Here is a 19,710-nt window from a genome sequence, read left to right on the forward strand (position 1 = left end):
TAACTTCTAGGGTCACAAGGTCACTTGGCATCATCCCAATTTTGTTCATTTCAATCTTCTCTTTCTTTTCTTTTCTAGCATTTGCTTGATTATTTTCCTTCCTCTTTTTCTAATTTCACTCTTCTCTTTCCTTCATTTCTCACATCCCACAATTTCAACTCTTTTTTTTCTCTTTTTTTTTTCCTTTTTCCTTTTTTTTTTCTTTTCTTTTAACAGTAAAAAAAATGATTCGATCGAACCCTATGTAGGTTGCCTACGTATCACGACGCCGCATGAATCAGATCTTTGCGTAGTTCTGAAAAATCAGGAATAAAGGAAATAAACTAACATTCTCCCTTTTTTTTACCTTAATGACTAATCCGATGAGAAAAGAGAAATAAAAGAAGCAAAACCTTTTTTTTTTTGAATTTTCTAGACTTAATGTTCTATAACCTATTCTGAACTCAAGCTTAACAAGCATATATTTTTTGCTTTTTTTATTTTATTTTTGAAACAAACACTCTATGAGAAATTATTAAGGAAAAACCCTAGAAGAGAAAAAAAAATTGATTTTTTTTTTAGGAAGAAGATCGAAACAATAAACCACAGAAAAATATTTTGAATTTTCATTTGATATCCTGATGCAGGATTTTGAAACAAGCAATGAAAAACATAAAACAACATGTTTTTGGATTTCAATTTGATTGTCAAAAGGAAGAAACTTTAAACAAAAGATAAAGTATGTTCTTTTTCCTTCTATGTACAATATCCTAAAGTTCTTGGGAAAATAAAAGAATATTTTCTTTTCATTTTTCATTAATTTCTCAAAGAAGAACCTCAAAAGAAAATCTTTTTTGATTTTTGAGATTAATGCCTTAAAGAAAACTTTTAAAAAGGTACTAAATATTTTTATTTTTTTTGAATTTGGTCATAATATAGTAAAGGGAATATACAAACAATTTTTATTTAAGTCCTAGATATTAATTGCCTAAAGGAAAAACCACCTCCAAGATACTTTTTTTTTTCATTCCTACAATTAGTATTCTAAAGAAAATTCCGAACGGAAATATAAAACGCAAAATTTGTTTTTTGGATTTTTGATTCATTACACACCCTTTCAAATGCAAAATAGAAAGTACAGTAATAATAATAAAACTCGACATTACTATACAAAACTAAAAGGTAAAAGATGACATAAAATAAAAAAAAAATAAAAAAACAGACTCAAAACATAAAAAGAAAAAAAAATCTTCTTTTAATCCACTCCTGAATGAGCTATCCTGACTAGATGTCCTGGGACTCTGTCATGCTCAAACTCCGATAAGTAAATCCACGCCTGTATGAGAAAATTAAAACCAAATAGGTTAAAGACCTAGAGCGCTATGTGAGATAATAACTCTTCCTGTTAGAAACATGCAAGACATGGTTTAGACTATTTTTGCAAAATGACTTATTTGGCCAAAAGATGGCTAGAAGTACAAAATTTGGCTAAGACGTCGCAAAGCCAAGAACCTAAGATTTACTAGGAAGACCGGACCCTATGTGGGTTGCCTACATATCACGCCCCGAAAGACGAGAATCAGGTATGCGTAGTTCGGGCAGATTGAATACGGGCGAGAATTAAAAAAAACAACTAATTTAGAGAAAACATATTTTTTGTCTTTTTTTTTAAAAAAAATGATGAACATGTAACTTTATTTTTTGGATTTTTTTTCTTTTTATTTTTTTTTTATTTTCTGATTTACGAAAAATAATGAAAAAGTGCAAAATCTCTTTTTTCTGAATTTTCAAGCTCTTTTTTTTAACAAGAATGTGACAGAAAATATAATTCGGCCCCACTCGCTTTATCTTCACACTTCAACCTCTTTTTCTTTTTCTTTTTCTTTTTCATTTGCCCTCAACTATCATTGGTCCGCCAAATGACCCTTTTACCCTTGAAGAAATGCAACATGTAGCACATAGGATGCATCAAGATGGTCTGTTATTTTGGGTACACCTGTCCTAGACGGACCCAACCCCTGTGTTGAGTCCCCAAAGTCAGATGCACATGATGCAAACAAGCGTTCCTACTAGGGATCTGGCATGAGGCTGGGTTATTCTAGATTCAAAACCTGGGTATGTGTTCTAGACTGTGTACCCGAGCCGAAGAGGGGGCTACGTATCGGGAACCAAAAGGTCATCCGGCTTAGTAACTTGTCCGAGCCTCTTTCTTATTTCAAGGTATGACACTAACAGAATAAGGAGTCTCGACCAGCGAGCACATCCCCGAAGATGAGAAGAGAAGAGTTTCGTAGCAGTTTATATACAGTTCAGATAATATCAAAGCGGTAAAAACATCATTTAACACATTAGACCCAAACATGTAATCAGATAACAGATAAAGCCAAATACAACAATTCATCAAAGCTCGAATTCTGAACCCTAAACCAGAGATTTTGGGTTCGATTCCCAGCAGAGTCGCCAGAGCTGTCACACCTCCTTTTTACCTACATCCCCGGAAGGGAGTATATAAGGGAGTTTTTTTCAACTTAAAGTGACAATCGAAACAGAATTATTTTTATTAAAATTCAGAGTCTCCATTTGGGATAATTTTATGGTGTCTCAAGTTACCGGTTCAAATCCCGAATCGAGGAAAAGATTGACTCTGTTTTACAGTCCGAGAACACAGAAATTCGGGTAAGGAATTCTGTTAACCCGGGAGAAAGTGTTAGGCATTCCCGAGTTCCGTGGTTCTAGCACGGTCGCTCAACTGTTACAATCAGCCTATTATCTGATTTTAGTACATGTTTTAGCCTATGGTTCGATTTTAACTTTATAGCCGCTTTTATTCATTTTTAGGAAGATTGAAACGTCATTTAAAATATGTCTTGAACCACCTCACATAAATGTACCCGTAGTTCGCAACACGCTTTATATAACATTGTTGAGATTTGGATTTGGGTCACATAAATGCGCACCCGAGTTTAGGAAGGTAATTTTAACTTACGCATCTAAAGCAACTACACGTTTTTAACTTTGCGAGGGCCATAGAAAATTTGCTAAATGGCACGCCTCGAATTCTAAGGATTTAAAAGAAACAATTAAATGAGGGCCACGCAACAAAATCAGGTAAGATAAACCAATTAAGATTCCAGCCACCACTTGAAATGTTAGCGTATAACCCAAATAAAAAAATAATTTAATTACCAATTAGTTACGGAATCCCTAAACTTAACATTAACAAATCATTCCAAAGTACATACTCATTCTTTTCCTTTATAGACCCAAACGCAGAAACGGCCAAGGCAGCACTAGAACTAGTAGGAATATTGGGTAATTTATCCAATTTTTGACTTTGGGTTATATACATAAAACCCTCTGCCTTTGCAACCAAGAAAGCAAATCAACAAAGAAACGGACATAACCATCCCAAATGAACTCAAAACGTTTGCTGCCACCATAACCAACCAATTCGAAGAACTCAAAACAGGCTACCACCACATTTGCTAATTAAAAAAAACTATAACGGTAATGAACTACCATCCAAATCAATTTCTTACATACCCACATTCAAAGGAACACATCAAGTCTGTCAAATGGACACAGTAATGAAGAGACGAGTCTAACATTGAGAAGCAGCAGTCAAATTACGAATATGGCTAAAACTGTAAAATAATTATACAAATCCTCCATCTTAAACACAAACCATAAAAATAACTCCAATTTAGATTCTACGGAACACCACCCACGCCAATTTAATCAAATTCAACTGAACTATTGAATAGGATAACCAAATCTAATTTAATCAAATTCAAAGTGTGAAGATACTCAATCAATCCACACCAAATAGTGCAAAACTCCAAATTCATATCATCAAAAACATGTAAATGAAATTAAAAGGAGATAGGAAAGAATTGAACCTCAAATTGCCTTCAGTTAATAAAAATTCCAGCAATTACACGGATGGAAACAAACCACAACCACGATCGGAACTCAGCTCGGACAGGACTCTCGAACACGACCTTGACAGAATCCTCGAATCGGTACAAGAAATGTTGAATCCATACACGACATCAAATGACCTTCATTCTGGAACGAGAATCAGAGGACAGCACCTCTGAATTTTGAGACGGATGTCCGAAAAATGGAAGAAGAAAACCAGAATATTTTTCGTTTTTGTATGAGTGACTGAATCGCGGTTGTGTTTTGGGGTTTCTGGCCAGATCCGTTGCTAGTGGCGTCGCCACTCGCCGGTGGTCAATTCAGGCGAAGCAACAGCTCAAGTGAGGAAGCTGAAGTGTGAGCGGCTAGCTTTTCTCTTGGGGTTGGTCGTTCATGGCGGAACTGGTGAACGCCGGTTGCTGCTGGCTTTGTTTTAGAGAGAAAGGTCGTTGGGGTGAGGTCTCAAGCTGCTAAAAATGGTGAAGCAGCAGGGGTCATTCGGGGTGAATCCAAGAAGATGATACGTGGGGGGTGGGGTTCTCTGATGTAAGGCTACGCTGATTTTTGTACTGTGGCTTTTTTTAGCCCTTTTTCAGATGCCTCTCTCTTATTTTTTGTATCCTCTCCTTTGAGATTTTTAAGCATTACTTTATATGTAGAGTCTAGGTTTAGGTGTATTTTTGTGCATTTTGTCAATTAGTCCCTAAGTCTTTTTGTGTTAAGTTCTTAAGGTCTTTTTTTGTTTATTTTTGTTCCAAAGAAGAGTCTAGAAGGGTTCCTAGGCTTAATGGACTAATCCGAATTGGGCCAAGAATTGGGCTCTAAAACTCTTAAAATTGTGATCCAACACCTTAAATGACTCCTTTTAAAAATAAGATAAAAATATTACACAATCCAAAAGCTAACATGAAATTATTATATATTTTTTGTATTTTTAAGATTATGTAAAGATAAAAATAAGGTACTATTTTTGTATATTTTTTTATTTAAATTTATGAAAGATACGTAAGTTAAAATATATTTTTTTTGTAATTTTTCATTTTTTATGGCAAAAATAAAGTAAAGAAGTTAAAAATAGTTGAAATAACTATATTAGGCCTAAATTAAATGTTTACATGCTAAAATATGAAAAATATTAGGGAGGGTCAAAAATCACATGTCTACAGTTGCAACAGTCTATGGCTGGTTGCTATAAGGGTTAGAGTTAATCCTTAGGTTTGCAAGAGTTTGTAAACTTTGTTGCTGGCTCAGAGTTGTAGTGAAGTATTTGGAGAAAATCCTTTGTTGTAGTAGGTCGTGGTTTTTTCATCTTTTGAGCTGGTGTTTTTCACGTAAAAATACTTGTGTTCTTTACTTTCTACATTTATTATTCTGCAACTATAGTGTAAGAAACATTGTCACGACCCGAAATTCCCACCCTCCGGACCGTGATGACGCTTAATATTTCACTTTCCAAGCAAGCCAAGGTTAGATTAGTTTTAAGCCATTTTTTAATCAAATTAAATTAACTGATGCCAATTAAACTGAAATAACTGTAATAGCACTGAAATAAAGTGTGGAAAGCAAAACAACTGAAATATCCAAATACAACCCCGAATCTGGTGTCACAAGTGCACGAGCTACTAGAATAATACAGATAAAGGTTTGAATGAAAGTAAAGTTGTCTAAAAGGAAATACACAACTAAGATAAAGTAGAAGGGGAATTTAGGGTTGCGAACGCCGAGCAGTTGTACCTCAAGTCTCCGTACTGATAGTCAACTTGAGAAATCTACTGATCACCGCTGGGACCGACTCCAAAATCTGCACAAGAAGTGCAGAGTGTAGTATGAGTGCAACCAATCCCATGTACTCTATAAATGCCGAACCTAACCTCGACGAAGTAGTAACGAGGAGAATGTGGGTCACTTTACAATAACTTGTACGCAGTATATAAAAATTTGGGGTGTGCATTCGAATTGGTTTATCGATAAATCAAATCGATTATTTCTTATCATTTTATCGATTTCGATTTCGAAATTTTCCTTATCGATTTCGATTTTCTCCTCTTCGGTTATCGGTTTATCGATAAACCAATAAGATATACTAAAAAGACAAATATACCCTTATTCTATAATACTACCCTTTCCTTCACTTAAGTCCATAACCGGCTAACCCTATTTTTTCCTCCCTTCTTCAGTCTTTAGTCTTCAGCGTTTTCTTTCGAAGTACAAACCTAGTTGTGTTTTATCGCCACTCGCCACTGTCAAACCGAGGTCTGTTCTGTCGGAAAGTTAGTCACTGTTGATTATCGCCGTTTCTGGTACTCCTAATTTCTTTCTTCAACTTTTTCTTTTCTCTTCTATTTGAAGGAATGCTTTCTGTGTAAATCTTTCTGTTTCGTTATTATTTGTAGTAAAGAGTCTAATCTGTTTCGTTATCTTTCGTTATCTGTTTTGTTTCATTATTCTGTTTCGTTATTATCTTTCGTTATCTGTTTCGTTATTTTTCTGTAGGAAAATCTTTCTGTGTAAATCTTTGCATTGTGAATGTCGTTTACCAACTTAATATAAACGTATTAATCACAAGGCAGTTAGTGTCTGGCTGTCTAGGCATTAGTCAGTAATTAGTTAGTCATATCTACTTATTGTAAATATATATATAATTTTAGGATTTTCCAACTGTGTATAACTCGAGCAAAACAACACAAGCTACAAGCCTACAACCGAGCTACATCAATTCCTATCCTCAAAAAATTCATTGCGACATTTAGTCGAGCAATATCAGGTAATACAGGGTAGTATTAACAGTTATATTAAAACAACAAATAGATGAAGGTATCATTCCCCATAATAACCACATGATTCAAGTCCTACCCCGAAAAAAAGATTAACACCAAATGCCAAAAATCGACGCAAAGCTCTGCTTTTCTTGGTTTTACACACACAAAAAAAATGAATCACACAATGTGAGTTTAAAAGGGACAATGTCTTGGTCAGGTTAATGAATCTGATAAAGAATCTAGCGTAGGGTGAGACAACTGTTAAAAGTAGTATGTATTTTTAAGCTGCCCTGAAGCTTTAGTTTGGAATGTATTCATGTATGTTGACTGCAAGTATGTGTAAATGAACTGAAGCTATTTTTTCCTAGTAATTTGATAAGGAACTTATTTAAATTGATTTCTTTCCAGCCATATTTTTTAGGTCAAGAGCGAGGAGTGCTGACTTCGTCTTGCTTTGCACTTTTGCTTCATTCAACTCGTTTAAGACTGCAAGTTACATTCTTCATTCACTTCATATGGCTGAAAATGATAAATTTGATCAAGTGGTTGATGAAAGTAGAGGTTCTGAGTCTACTGCTGCAGCTACTCACTCGACAGTTACAAAACAAAGGAAAAAACGATCTCGGGCATGAGATTTTTTGAAGAAAAAGTTGATGCTAAAGGAAATAATAAATATACATGTAGATTTTGTGGACAAGAATATTTTGAGACAAAAGTAAAAAGTACGACACAAATGAATAGTCATATCAGTAAATATCCAAGGAATCCTTATAAAATTGAAAAAGGTCAAAAACTATTACTATATCAAACAGTACCGGGGGTAATAAAGGTGATTTTATTCCATGGAAATTTGATCAAGAAGAGTGTAGGATGGCTTTGTGTCGTATGGTGATTGTTGATGAACTTCCATTTAGTTTTGTTGAGAAGGAAGACTTTAGAAACTTTATGAAAGTGGCACAACCATGTTTTCGTATTCCTTCCCGTACTACTGCTACACGGGATTATTTTGCTCTTTTTAATGTGAAAAGAAATAAATTAATGAAGTTTCTTAAAGGAACAAGTCAAAGAGTAAGTCTTACCACTGATACATGGACTTCTATTCAAAAAAATTAACTATATGTGCATCACAGCACATTGGATTGATAGTGAATGGATTATGCATAAAAGAATTATTAACTTTTATCCAATTACTAGTCATAAAGGTGAAGATATGGCAAGGTGTATTATTGATTATTTGCGTGAGTGGGGTTTGCAAAAGATTTTCACTCTCACAGTTGACAATGCTAGTTCAAATGATGTGACTGTGGAGAAGTTGTCTGACAAATTAGATGATTGGGGAACCAATTCCATAAATGGTCAACACCTTCACATGAGATGCATGGCTCATATTGTAAATCTTATTGTAAAAGATGGTTTAAAAGAGTCAGGTATTTCTATTGCTTGTGTTAGATGTGCAGTAAGATGCATTAGACAGTCTCCTACTAGGTTGAGGAAGTTTCAGGAATGTTGTGAAAGTGAAAATATTGTCAAGAAGTCTTTATGCTTAGATGTTCCTACAAGGTAGAATTCCACCTACTTGATGTTGAACAGGACTATTGAATATGAGCGTGCAATTAAAGAATATCCTGATCGTGATACCGGCTTGTCACGTTATCTTATGTTTGATGCTATTTCAGATGGAAAGCTTGTAGTTATGCTTACAAGAACTGATTGGGATGATGTAAAGAGAATTGCACAATTTCTTGAAATATTTTATAATCTCACTTTGAAGGTGTCCGGATCACTTTATGTAACATCCCATTTTCTTGAAATTGGTCAAGTTTCTGTTTACTTAAATCGATTAATAACAACTGAAGATGAACTTTTGAGTGAGATGGCATCAAGTATGTGGAAAATATTTGAGAAGTATTGGGGTGAACCAACAAAAATGAACAAATTGATTTTCATTGCTTGTGTTTTGGATCCTCGATACAATTTTACTACTGTTAGTTTTGTACTTAAGAAGATGTTCGGAGATGAAGGAAGAATTATTAAAAAAGAGGTTCATACCTATATGAGTTCATTGTTTAATGAGTATGTCTCTAAGTCGGTTTCAAAAGATACTGGTGGTAAAGTTTCTACCTCTTTGCCAAACTCTTCATTCAGCACAATGGAAACTTCAACTCCTGGTTTAGGTGAACTTTTAGATGAAATAAGGAAACATAAAGCCGCAAGTGGAGGTGTAGATTCTAAAACAAAATTGGAAAAGTATCTTGCAGAAGATCCTGAAAATGAAAGACTCGACTTTGATATCTTGGCTTGGTGGAAGATGAACTCACCTAGATTTCCTATTCTTGCTAAGATGGCTCGAGATGTGCTTGCTATTCCTATTTCAAGTGTGGCATCTGAAAGTGCATTTAGTACCGGAGAGTGTATTCTTGACCAATTTAGGAGTTCATTAACTCCTAAATTGGTTGAAACTCTAGTGTGCCTTCAAGATTGGCTTCGGAGTGAATCGCTTCCTGTAAATGTTGAGGAAGATTTAGATTTTCTTGAGACACTCGAGGAAGGTATGTATATTTTAATTAATTTTATTGTATTGCTTAAGATAGTTAAATAATATATTAATTGCTTGACTTGTTAATATATATTCTTATTAGATTTTACTAATCTTGGCAAAGAAGCTTCCACCGATGATGTTTGCTAGAGTTTGTTAGCTGCTATGTAAGTTCTCCATTTTAAATAATATACTTGTAAAAGAATGTGATGTATTACAAAGTTCTTAATATTTTTCTCTTTAATAACTTGAGGGTTGATTATTGATTTGCTGCCCATTTTCAGATGGACTCAATGGCTCTTCTACAGCTGCTTCCATGTGTTCGAGTATAGTCTTATTAAAGACAAGGCCTGATGACAATGCTTCCCAGATTATGAATTTAGTTTATGACATAAACCGACTTTTTCAAGGATTGCCACATGTGTCTTTGTCATTGCTGTCCTTTTTGTGTATCTGTGGATGCAATTATCTTATTCCCTGGACAATATTGTCCTCAACATTGTCCTTTGTGGCTTAATTGAAACAATACATAATACTTGGTTCATTTCTGTCACTTTCTTTGGGTTTTTAAGGAACTAATTAATGTTTCTACTACTTTTATTTTATACTATTGGAAGTTGCATTCATCACGCAGCCTTGGAAGTTGCTTGTGTCCATGTATTATTCAAGTGATGCACATTATTTTCTTCTCCATTGCCTTCTTGTCAATGCAATTTTCTACTCATCCTTGTAGGTCTACTTACCATATAAACTTTGGCCTTAATTATACATTTTAGTCAGGTACCCTTTTTTCTTTGATGTCGAAACAAGTATTTTTCTTTATTTGCATATTCTTCTGTAGTCATCATAGCGATATACTTTCCGTTGAATCCCACAAATTTTATTATTTGTGTAATCGATAACCGAATCGATAAGCCCCAAAAATAAATAAATCGAAATCGAACAAATCGATACCTTACTGAAATGATAACGATAAGCATATATACAAATAGATAATCGATAAGTACTTATTGATAAGTGTCAAAATCGAATCGATAAATCAAATGCACACCCCTAATAAAAATAATGATAGGAAAGGAACATATGGGAAAATAAAGCAGTTAACTTATGAAAATAACTCAATCCTCGAAAATCAGTAAATACAAAAATATCAATCATCAGAGTCTCATACGAAAGCACCGAAGCCAACACAATGCAACAAATAATACAAAATGCATAAACTGTTGCGGCGCATAACCCGATCCCACCATACAATACGATACTTCCTTATTCCACCATGTAAATATCAATAATAATAAATAAATATATGTTGCGGCAAGCAACCCGATCCCACCATATAATCAGAGTCAACATCATAATTCTCCCTTATTTTACCATATCAATCCACCCTTATTTCACCTGTTGCGGTGCGCAACCCAATCCCACCGTATCAATATAAATCTCCACTTATTCCACCTGTTGCGGTGTGCAACTCGATTCATAAATAAATCAATAAGTACAATCAATTTAACAACTCGAATCACAAGAATCTCTATGATTAACGAATATGAAAGCTACAAATCAAGAAGGAATTTTGTACCAAATCATGAAAGACTACAATTAATACTAAGCAACAAGATAAATCAAATATATGATAGTTAAAGGGTACAAGAAAGAGAATAAAGGCAAATATCAATTAAGCATAGAAGCATGGAAGAAATTAATATTTATAATGCGAGAATAATAAATGACAAGTATCAAGTTAAGGCATAGGAAGCAATTAAGGTATGTAACAATCAAGACATGAAATAATATTATTAATGAAATACAGGTAGACATGAAAACAAGTAATTGGCGGCGTATATACACTCGTCACCTCGCATATACGCTGCTACACATGAAATTCACATAGCACAAAGCTCAAAGGTCCCTATTCCCTCAAATCAAGGTTATACCCAATACTTCCTCACTCCGCAATCAATTCAAAGTTCAACCACGATCTTGCCTTTCGAAAAAGCCTCTAAACTAACTAAATCTAACAAATTATTGACCAAATGATTTAAAATAAGCTTTAGAAACTACTCACGAATGAAAGAGGTTCAATTTAGATCATTATTGAAAAAGTCAACAAAAGCCAATCCCGGCCTCGCTCGGTTAAAATTCGAGATTCGGACCAAAATCCGATTACCCATTCACCCCCAGAGCCCCATTATGTAATTTATTTCAAAATCCAACCTCAATTTGAGCTCTAAATTCTAAATTTATAAAAATCCCTAATTCAACCCAAATTCCTAATGTCTACCATAAAAATCCTAGGTTCGATGTCGAAAACTCATGAAATGTAATGGCTAATTGAAAGAAAGTATATTAAAGTCACTTACCAATGAATTTAGGAAGAAAATCTCTTGGGCAAATCGCATCTAGAGTGTTTAGGGTCGAGAGTTGAAAGAAATGAGCTAATTCCCATTTCCCCCTCTTTTGTCCAAGCGCAGATGTCCAATTGCGACATGAGGTTCGCAATTACGAACCCCGCAAATGCAAAGAAGCCTACATCTCTGCTATCATCGCATTTGCGATGATTTGTTCGCAAATGCAAACTCTGGAGCTTCATAAATGCGACCCTTTTATCGCAAATGCGAACCTGATAGAAGATATGAATGTTCGCAAATGCGAACACTGACCTCGCAATTGCAAGGTCAGAGACCTGCACCAGAAACAGATTTCATAAACTATTTTCCTAAGTCCAAAACTACTCTGAAGCCTATTTGAAACTCACCCAAGCCCTTGGGGCTCCAAACCAAACATGCACACAAATGTAATAACATCAGCTAGCGCGATCAAAATACCAAAATAACACCTAGAACTACGAATCGGACACCAAAACGAATGAAATTTTTAATGAAACTTAATAACATTAAACTTCTCAACCGAACATCCGAACCACATCAAATCAACTCCGTTTTATACCAAATTTTGCAAACAAGTCATAAATACTGTAATGAACTTATACCAAATTCCAAAACCAAAATCTGGATCCGGTAGAAACAAAGTCAAACTACGGTCAAACTTGAAATTTCTTTAAACCTTTAAACTTTTAATTTTCAACAATGACGATAATTCGAGTTGGGGACTTCCGAATTCCATTCCGGGCATACTGCCAAGTCTCAAATCACGATACAGACCCATCGGTACCGTCAAAATACTGACCCGGATATGTTTGCTCAAAATGTTGACCGAAGTCAACTCAAATAAGCCTTTTCATATTTTTATCATTTTTTCACATAAAAACCTTTCTAAAAAAGACATGAACTATGCACGCAAATCAAAAAAGGATAAATGGAGCTATTTGAGGTTTTGAACACATAATTGAGGGTTAAAACTATAAATGACCTATCTGGTCATCATATTCTCTACCTCTAAAACAAACGTTCGTACTCGAACGGACATAGGAAAGTACATAGACTGGTAAAAATGTGTGGATATCTACTTTGCATGTCCGACTCGGACTCCTATGTGGCCGCCTCGATCGGCTGACTTCTCCATTACACTCGAATTGAAGGATAACTCTTAGACCTCAACTGCCGGACCTGCCGGCCTAGAATAGCCACTGGCTCCTCCTCATAAATCAAATCTTTGTCCTATTGGACCGAGCTAAAATCTAACACATGGGACGGATCATCGTGATACTTTCGAAGCATGGACACATGGAACACCGGAAGGACTGCTGATAAACTGGGTGGCAATACGAGCTTGTAAGCCACTCACCCACTCTCTCAAGAATTTCAAAGGGTCTGATATACCTAGGGCTCAACTTACCCTTATTTTCGAACCTCATCACACCCTTCATGGGCAAAAACCAGAGCAATACCATCTCTCCAACCATGAATGCAACATAACGAACTATACGGTCGACATAACTCTTCTGCCTACATTGAGCTATACGATGTCGATCCTGAATAATCTTGACCTTATCCAAGGCATCCTATACCAAATATGTACCCCAACAACCGAGCCTCCCTCGGCTCGAACAAACCAACTGGCGAAGTGCACTGCCTCCCGTATAATGCCTCATAGTGGGGCATCTGAATGCTCAACTAGTAGCCGTTATTGTAGGCAAACTCTGTAAGCAGCAAGAATTGATCCCAACCCTCCCCCCCCCAAAAAAAAAAATCCGTAACACAAGCGCAAAACATGTCCTCCAATATTTGAATAGTGCACTCGGACTGTCTGTCCATCTGGGGATGAAATGTTGTGCTCAACTCAACCTGTGTGCCCAACTCACGATTTACGGCCCTCCAAAAGTGTGAGGTGAATTGCGTACCTTAATCAGAAATGATAGATACGGGAACACCGTGAAGACAGACGATCTCATGGATGTAGATCTCAGCTAACCGCTCTGAAGAATATGTAACTGCCACTGGAATGAAATGTGCCGACTTGGTAACCTGTCCACAATGACCCATATCGCGTCAAACTTCCTTTGAGTCTGTGGGAGTCCAACAACAAAATCTATAGTGAGATGGTGCCACTTCCACTTAGGAATCTCTAGCATGTGAAGCAAACCACCAGTCTTCTGAGGCTCGTACTTAACTTGCTGATAGTTTAGACACCGAGCTACATATGCAACTATATCCTTCTTCATCCTCATCCACCAATAATGCTGCTGCAAATCCTGATACATCTTAGCGGCACGTGGGAATAGAATACCGGAAATTGTGGGCCTCTTCAAGAATCAGCTCACGAAGCCCATCCACATTGGGTACACAAAAACGACCTTGCATCCTCAAAACCCCATCATCTCCAACAGTAACCTAGTTGGCACCATCGTGTCGCACCGTGTCCTTAAGGACAAGCAAATGAGGATCATCATCATATTGACACTCTCTGATGCGCTCATACAAGGAAAACCGAGCGATTGTGCAAGCTAAAACATGGTTGAGCTCCAAAACATCTAACCTCACGAAATGATTGGCCAAAGCTTGAACATTTGTAGCAAGCGGCCTCTCACCAACTGAAATATATGCAATGCTGCCCATACTAACAACCTTCTTACTCAAGGCATCGACCACTACATTGGCTTTCTCGGGATGATACAAAATGGTGATATCATAGTCTTTTAACAACTCCAACCACCTCATCTGCCTCAAATTGAGATCCTTTTGTTGGAACAAATATTGTAGACTTTGATTATCCGTGAATACCTCTCACAATACACGCGTAAAGATAGTGCCTCTAAATCTTCAGCGCATGAACAATGGCTGCCAACTCTAAGTAATGAAACTTCAGCTGCCGCGACGTGTACAAAATCACCCTTCCATTCTCAATACTGCATCGAGCCCAATACGAGATGTATCACAATGCATCGTGCAAGATCATGAACCGGTGGGAAACACCAATACTGGCGCCGTAGTCAAAGCAATAGTACTTCGCAAATGCGAACCTGACAGAAGATATGAATGTTCGCAAATGCGAACACTAACCTCGCAATTGCAAGGTCAGAGACCTGCACCAAAAACAGATTTCATCAGCTATTTTCCTAAGTCCAAAACCACTCCGAAGACTATCCGAAACTCACCCAAGCCCTTGGGGCTCCAAACAAAATATGCACACAAGTGTAATAGCTTCGTACGAACTCGCTCATGTGATCAAAACAACAAAACAACACTAAAACTACAAATCGGACACCAAAACGAATGAAATTTTTAATGAAACTTAAGAACATGAAATTTCTCAATCGGATGTCCGAATCATGTCAAATCAACTCCGTTTTGCACTAAATTTTGCAAACAAGTCATAAATATTATAATAAACTTATACCAAGTTCCGAAACCAAAAACCGTACCGGTAGCAATGAAGTCAAACTATGGTCAAACTTGGAATTACTTTAAACCTTTAAACTTCTAGTTTTCAACAAATGGCAATAATTCGAGCTAGGAACCTCTGAATTTGATTTTGGGCATACGCACAATTCCCAAATCACGAAATGGAACCACCAAAACCATCAAAATATTGATCCGGGTCCATTTTCTCAAAACGTTAATCGAAGTCAACTCAAATGAGTTTTAAAGCACGATTCACATTTTTATCAATTTTTCACGTAAAAACTTCCTGAAAAAGACACAGATTGCATATGCAAATCGAGGAAGGATAAACTGAGCTATTCAAATTAAGGGTTAAAACTATAAATGACCTATTGGGTCATCACAAACACGTAAAAGAACCATGTACTTCTATAATCTATGCACGCAAAAATTTGGACACCACACAAATCTCCTTGAAGAGGCTAACAACTTAGAAAAAGATCAAGATGAGTGCACTACCTGAAAACTATAAAGAGCAATCCACCACTAGGCCACCACTCTTCAATGATCACTACTATTCTTTATGGAAGGATAGGAGAAGATATTACTTGCAGATGTCTGATGGATGCTTCAAATGTGGTAAAAAGAACCACATGATCAAGAGTTATCCTATGTGGGAAATCGAGTGGAAAAGGAGAAATCTGAAAGAAGGAATAGAAAGAAAAAACAAGTTCATGACAAAAGAACTACAATAAAAGGCCATCCAAAGTAGTGGTTGCTACTTGGAAAGATAATTTAGATGAGGACACTGATGATAATGTTGAACGAGCTCTCATAGCAATTCGAGAATATGAAGATGAACCTGACGAAGAATCTAAGATAAGTTTTCTAGACCTTAAGGATAAAATTAAACTCCTTTCTAAAGATAGACTATTAGAATTGTTGCTAACTTTAATTGATGAATCTAAGAATATAAGTTCTGAAAAAGAACAGTTATCAAAAGAGTATAACCTTCTTGCCTTATGTTTCGATGATATAACAAACTTACTGTTAAGAACCAGATAGGGAACCTGACCTACTTGGATTGCTGCAAGCTTTAACGGATTCCAACTAAAAGTGAACTGCTACAGCTTCATGAGCTAGGAACCAACACAAGGACCTGATGCTCTTGTAGTTTCCTCATAGCAGTACAAAGTCAATTGGACACAACTGGAAATGAAGTGACCAACGGCACTGTTTCTACCGCACTACACTATACTGTCAGCCCACTCATTCTCTAACCAAACAAAGTACTCACATTATTTCTAGTGATGTGATCAAGATGTACCTAATGAGCTTTATACAAAAACATCACTGGAAGGTTTCCGTTTCTTATTCAATCCTCTTGCAAAAATAGAGAAATCAATCCTCACAATCTTGAAGAACAAGGTTGAACGCTACTACGGACCAGTTCCTAAAAGATAGATTGTTGTTGTCCTAGTTGAGTTGTAACCTTGTTATTGTACTTACTGTATCTCCTAAACTGCTTATTTAGAAGCATTTTGATTAGGAATCCTCTTGTAAATCCGTAAACTCCTTGAGTTTATGTTGTGACTAGATTTAGTCATAAGGAAAAGTCTTTGTAATCATAGAGTTACAAAGTGGCTTGTGGTGATAGCATCACAAGTTAGAAAAAGCCTTTGTAACTAGGATAGTCACAAAATGGCTTGTGGTAAAGGTACCACAAGTTAGTTGAGTAAATCCTTTGCTATAGAAATTATTGTAAAGTGGCTTATAATAGGTAGATTACAAGTTAGTGAAGTTAAAAGCCTACATGTGTAGGTCGTGGTTTTTTGATCCCCTTGTGTGGGATTTTTCCACGTAAAAATTCTCTGCCTCATTTACTTACTGTTTTATTAAGTGCTCTCAGTAGAACCTTGTAGAGGATCAGGTACTCTACGATTTGGTAGACCCATACAAACTAACAATTTTAAAAGCAGAATGCAAAGACCTGCAAATAAATGTTTGTAAAACTGAAAAGGAAAATACTACTTTGAAGAACTAGGTTCATACACTTGATACAACTGTCTTAGAACTTAGATCAGAAAATATAAAGTTAAAGTTAGGGACAGGAAAAGAGATAGCAAGTGATATGTAACTCAACCTAGAGGATGAATTAAAGAAGGTTAAAGATGAGCTATACAAAAAGAAAGAAAATGTAACAGTTTTTAAAGAGGACTTGACAAAGGTTAACATGAGCTTGATAGAACATGTAAATGGAATAGCTCCTCCAATGCATTTTCATGGCTACAAGAACACCATAGTAGCAACATAAAGGGACTTAGCTTTGGTAACTCTGGAAAATGTAACAGTTTTGAAAGAGGACTTGACAAAGGTTAACATGAGCTATACAAAAAGAAAGAAAATGTAACAGTTTTGAAAGAGGACTTGACAAAGGTTAACATGAGCTTGATAGAACATGTAAATGGAATAGCTCCTCCAATGCATTTTCATGGCTACAAGAACACCATAGTAGCAACATAAATGGACTTAGCTTTGGTAACTCTGCACCTAAATGGGATCCCAAAAATAAGTGCGTAATACTCCCTGAGAATAAGATCTGTACACAATTTGGAAACACTAGTCACTACAAGAGTGATTGCATTGCAAAAGAAAAGGCAGATCAAAAGAACAAAATTTTTGTTCTAGGTAAAAATTGGCTGCCAAGTTGGGCTAAAAAGAATTTAATTTATCCTTTTGCCTATAGAAAGGGACCCAAACTAGTTTGGATTTCTAAGATTAACCCCTGATTTTTTTTTCAAGTTCAAGTTAAAGGGAGCAGCCAAATATGGTACATGGATAGTGACTGCTCAAAGCACATGACAGGAAGCAAGAACTAGTTCCTTTCACTTTAGGACCTTAAAGGAGGTAGTATCTCCTTTGGAAATGGAAAGAAAGGTGATCTCATTAGGGTTGGAAAGGTAGGTAAGACTGATTCTCACTTGATTGAGGTAACATGGTAGCTTTCACCTCTACGAAATGCTTTGTGATAAAACTTACCATGGACAAGATAATTTTGCAGGGATAAAGAGTGAATAATATATATGTGGTGGATCTGTCCACACTTCCAGATAATGAACTCATTTGCTTAAGTGTATTGGATAATGATCCCCTCCTTTGACATAAGAGACTTGGACATGCAAGTCTAAGTCAACTCAATAAACTAATCTCCAAGGACTTGGTGATAGGCATGCCTAACAATAAGTTCAAGAAAGATAAAGTTGTGTGACAACCCAGCTGGGTGTCTTAAGAATTAACGCCATGATCTCCTATTAAATGCTTGCCCCGTGTTTATTTCTGCTATTTTGAATTGCCGAGATGTTTGGTTTCGAGTTTCGGAGAGTTTTGGGACACTTAGTCCCTAAATAAGAGCTTAAATGTTGGAAATTTGACCGTAATCGGAAAAATATGAAGACGGCCTCGGAATGGAATTTCGATGGTTCCGTTAGCTCCGTTGGATGATTTCGGGCTTATGGGCGTGTTCGGATTGTGTTTTGGAGGTCCGTAGCTAATTTAGGCTTGAAATGCCGAAAGTCAAATTTTGAAGTTTCCGGTTTGATAGTGAGATTTTGATCTGAGGGTTGAAATGGAATTACCGAAGTTGGAGTAGCTCCGTAGTGTTGAATGTGACGTGTGTGCAAAATTTCAGGTCATTCGGACGAGGTTTGATAGACTTTTTGATCGAAAGCGTATTTTTAGAGTTTTGGAGTTCTTAGGCTTGAATCCGCAGTTGTTTTGTTGTTTTAATGTTGTTTTAGGTGCTTGAAGGATTGCTATAAGTTTGGATGGTGGTATTAGACTTGTTGGTGCCTTTGGTTGAGGTCCCGGGGGCCTCGGGATGGTCTCGAAAGGTTGTCGGAAGAATTTGGAATTGTTTGAGCAGCTTCAGTTGCTGGTCTTCTGTCATAACCGCAAAAGCGGTACCGCATCTGCGGGGAGTCGCAGGTGCGGAAGGCTGAGTTTAATGATTTTTCGCAGATGCGACCCTTGTTTCGCAAAAGCGGAACCGTAGGTGCGGTCCCATGACCGCAGAAGTGGATTATCTGGGCAGAAACATATAAATTCTTGCCTTCGCGAATTTGAGTTATTTTTCACCTCTTTTCAAACGGGAAGAATCCTTGGGGAGCATTTTCAAGAGAGATTTTCTAAGGAATTCATTGGGGTAAGGTTTTTGGTCCCTAAACTCGTTATTCGGGTGATTTTTATTATTATAAACATGAAAATTTAAGAAAAATCAGTGGTAATTTGGGGGTTAGGGCTTGACATTAGAGACCTTTGAGTGATGATTTGAGGGATCATTTGAGGTTCGATTTTGGTACTTTTCATATGACTGAACTCGTGAGAGTGTGAGGATTCTAAAAATGTAAATTTTACCAGATTCCGAGACGTGGGCCCGAGGGGCATTTTGATCATTTTACCTAATTTCGTGCATTAGCTTAGAATTTAATTGTAGAATCAGTTACTTGAAGTGTTATTTACATTATGCAATTGAATTGAATAGATTTGGGCCATTTGGAGTCGAGCACTCGTGGCAAGAATGTGGTTTCAAGTTGATTTTGAGCCGGTTCGAGGTAAGTAGCTATCCTAACCTTGTGTGGGGGACCTTCCCCTTAGGATTTGGTATATTTGATAATTGAAATGCCTTGTACGTGAGGTGACGAGTGTGTACTTGAGCTAATTGTTAAAAATACGGTTT

At 36.4% G+C, this 19,710-nt stretch overlaps 1 long non-coding RNA gene across 1 annotated transcript; it reads right to left on the reverse strand.

Annotated features, from left to right (window-relative positions):
• Positions 1–1,060: 1,060 nt before the first annotated feature.
• LOC107779061 (uncharacterized) lies at positions 1,061–4,459 on the reverse strand. The gene is made up of 2 exons (XR_001646521.2): positions 3,879–4,459; positions 1,061–1,315 (listed from the first exon to the last, which is right to left on the reverse strand). It is a non-coding gene; the product is annotated as an uncharacterized LOC107779061 (long non-coding RNA).
• Between the last annotated feature and the right edge of the window lie 15,251 nt (positions 4,460–19,710).

This window comes from Nicotiana tabacum, chromosome 8, assembly GCF_000715075.1.
Source record: "Nicotiana tabacum cultivar K326 chromosome 8, ASM71507v2, whole genome shotgun sequence".
Classification (NCBI taxonomy): domain Eukaryota; kingdom Viridiplantae; phylum Streptophyta; class Magnoliopsida; order Solanales; family Solanaceae; genus Nicotiana; species Nicotiana tabacum.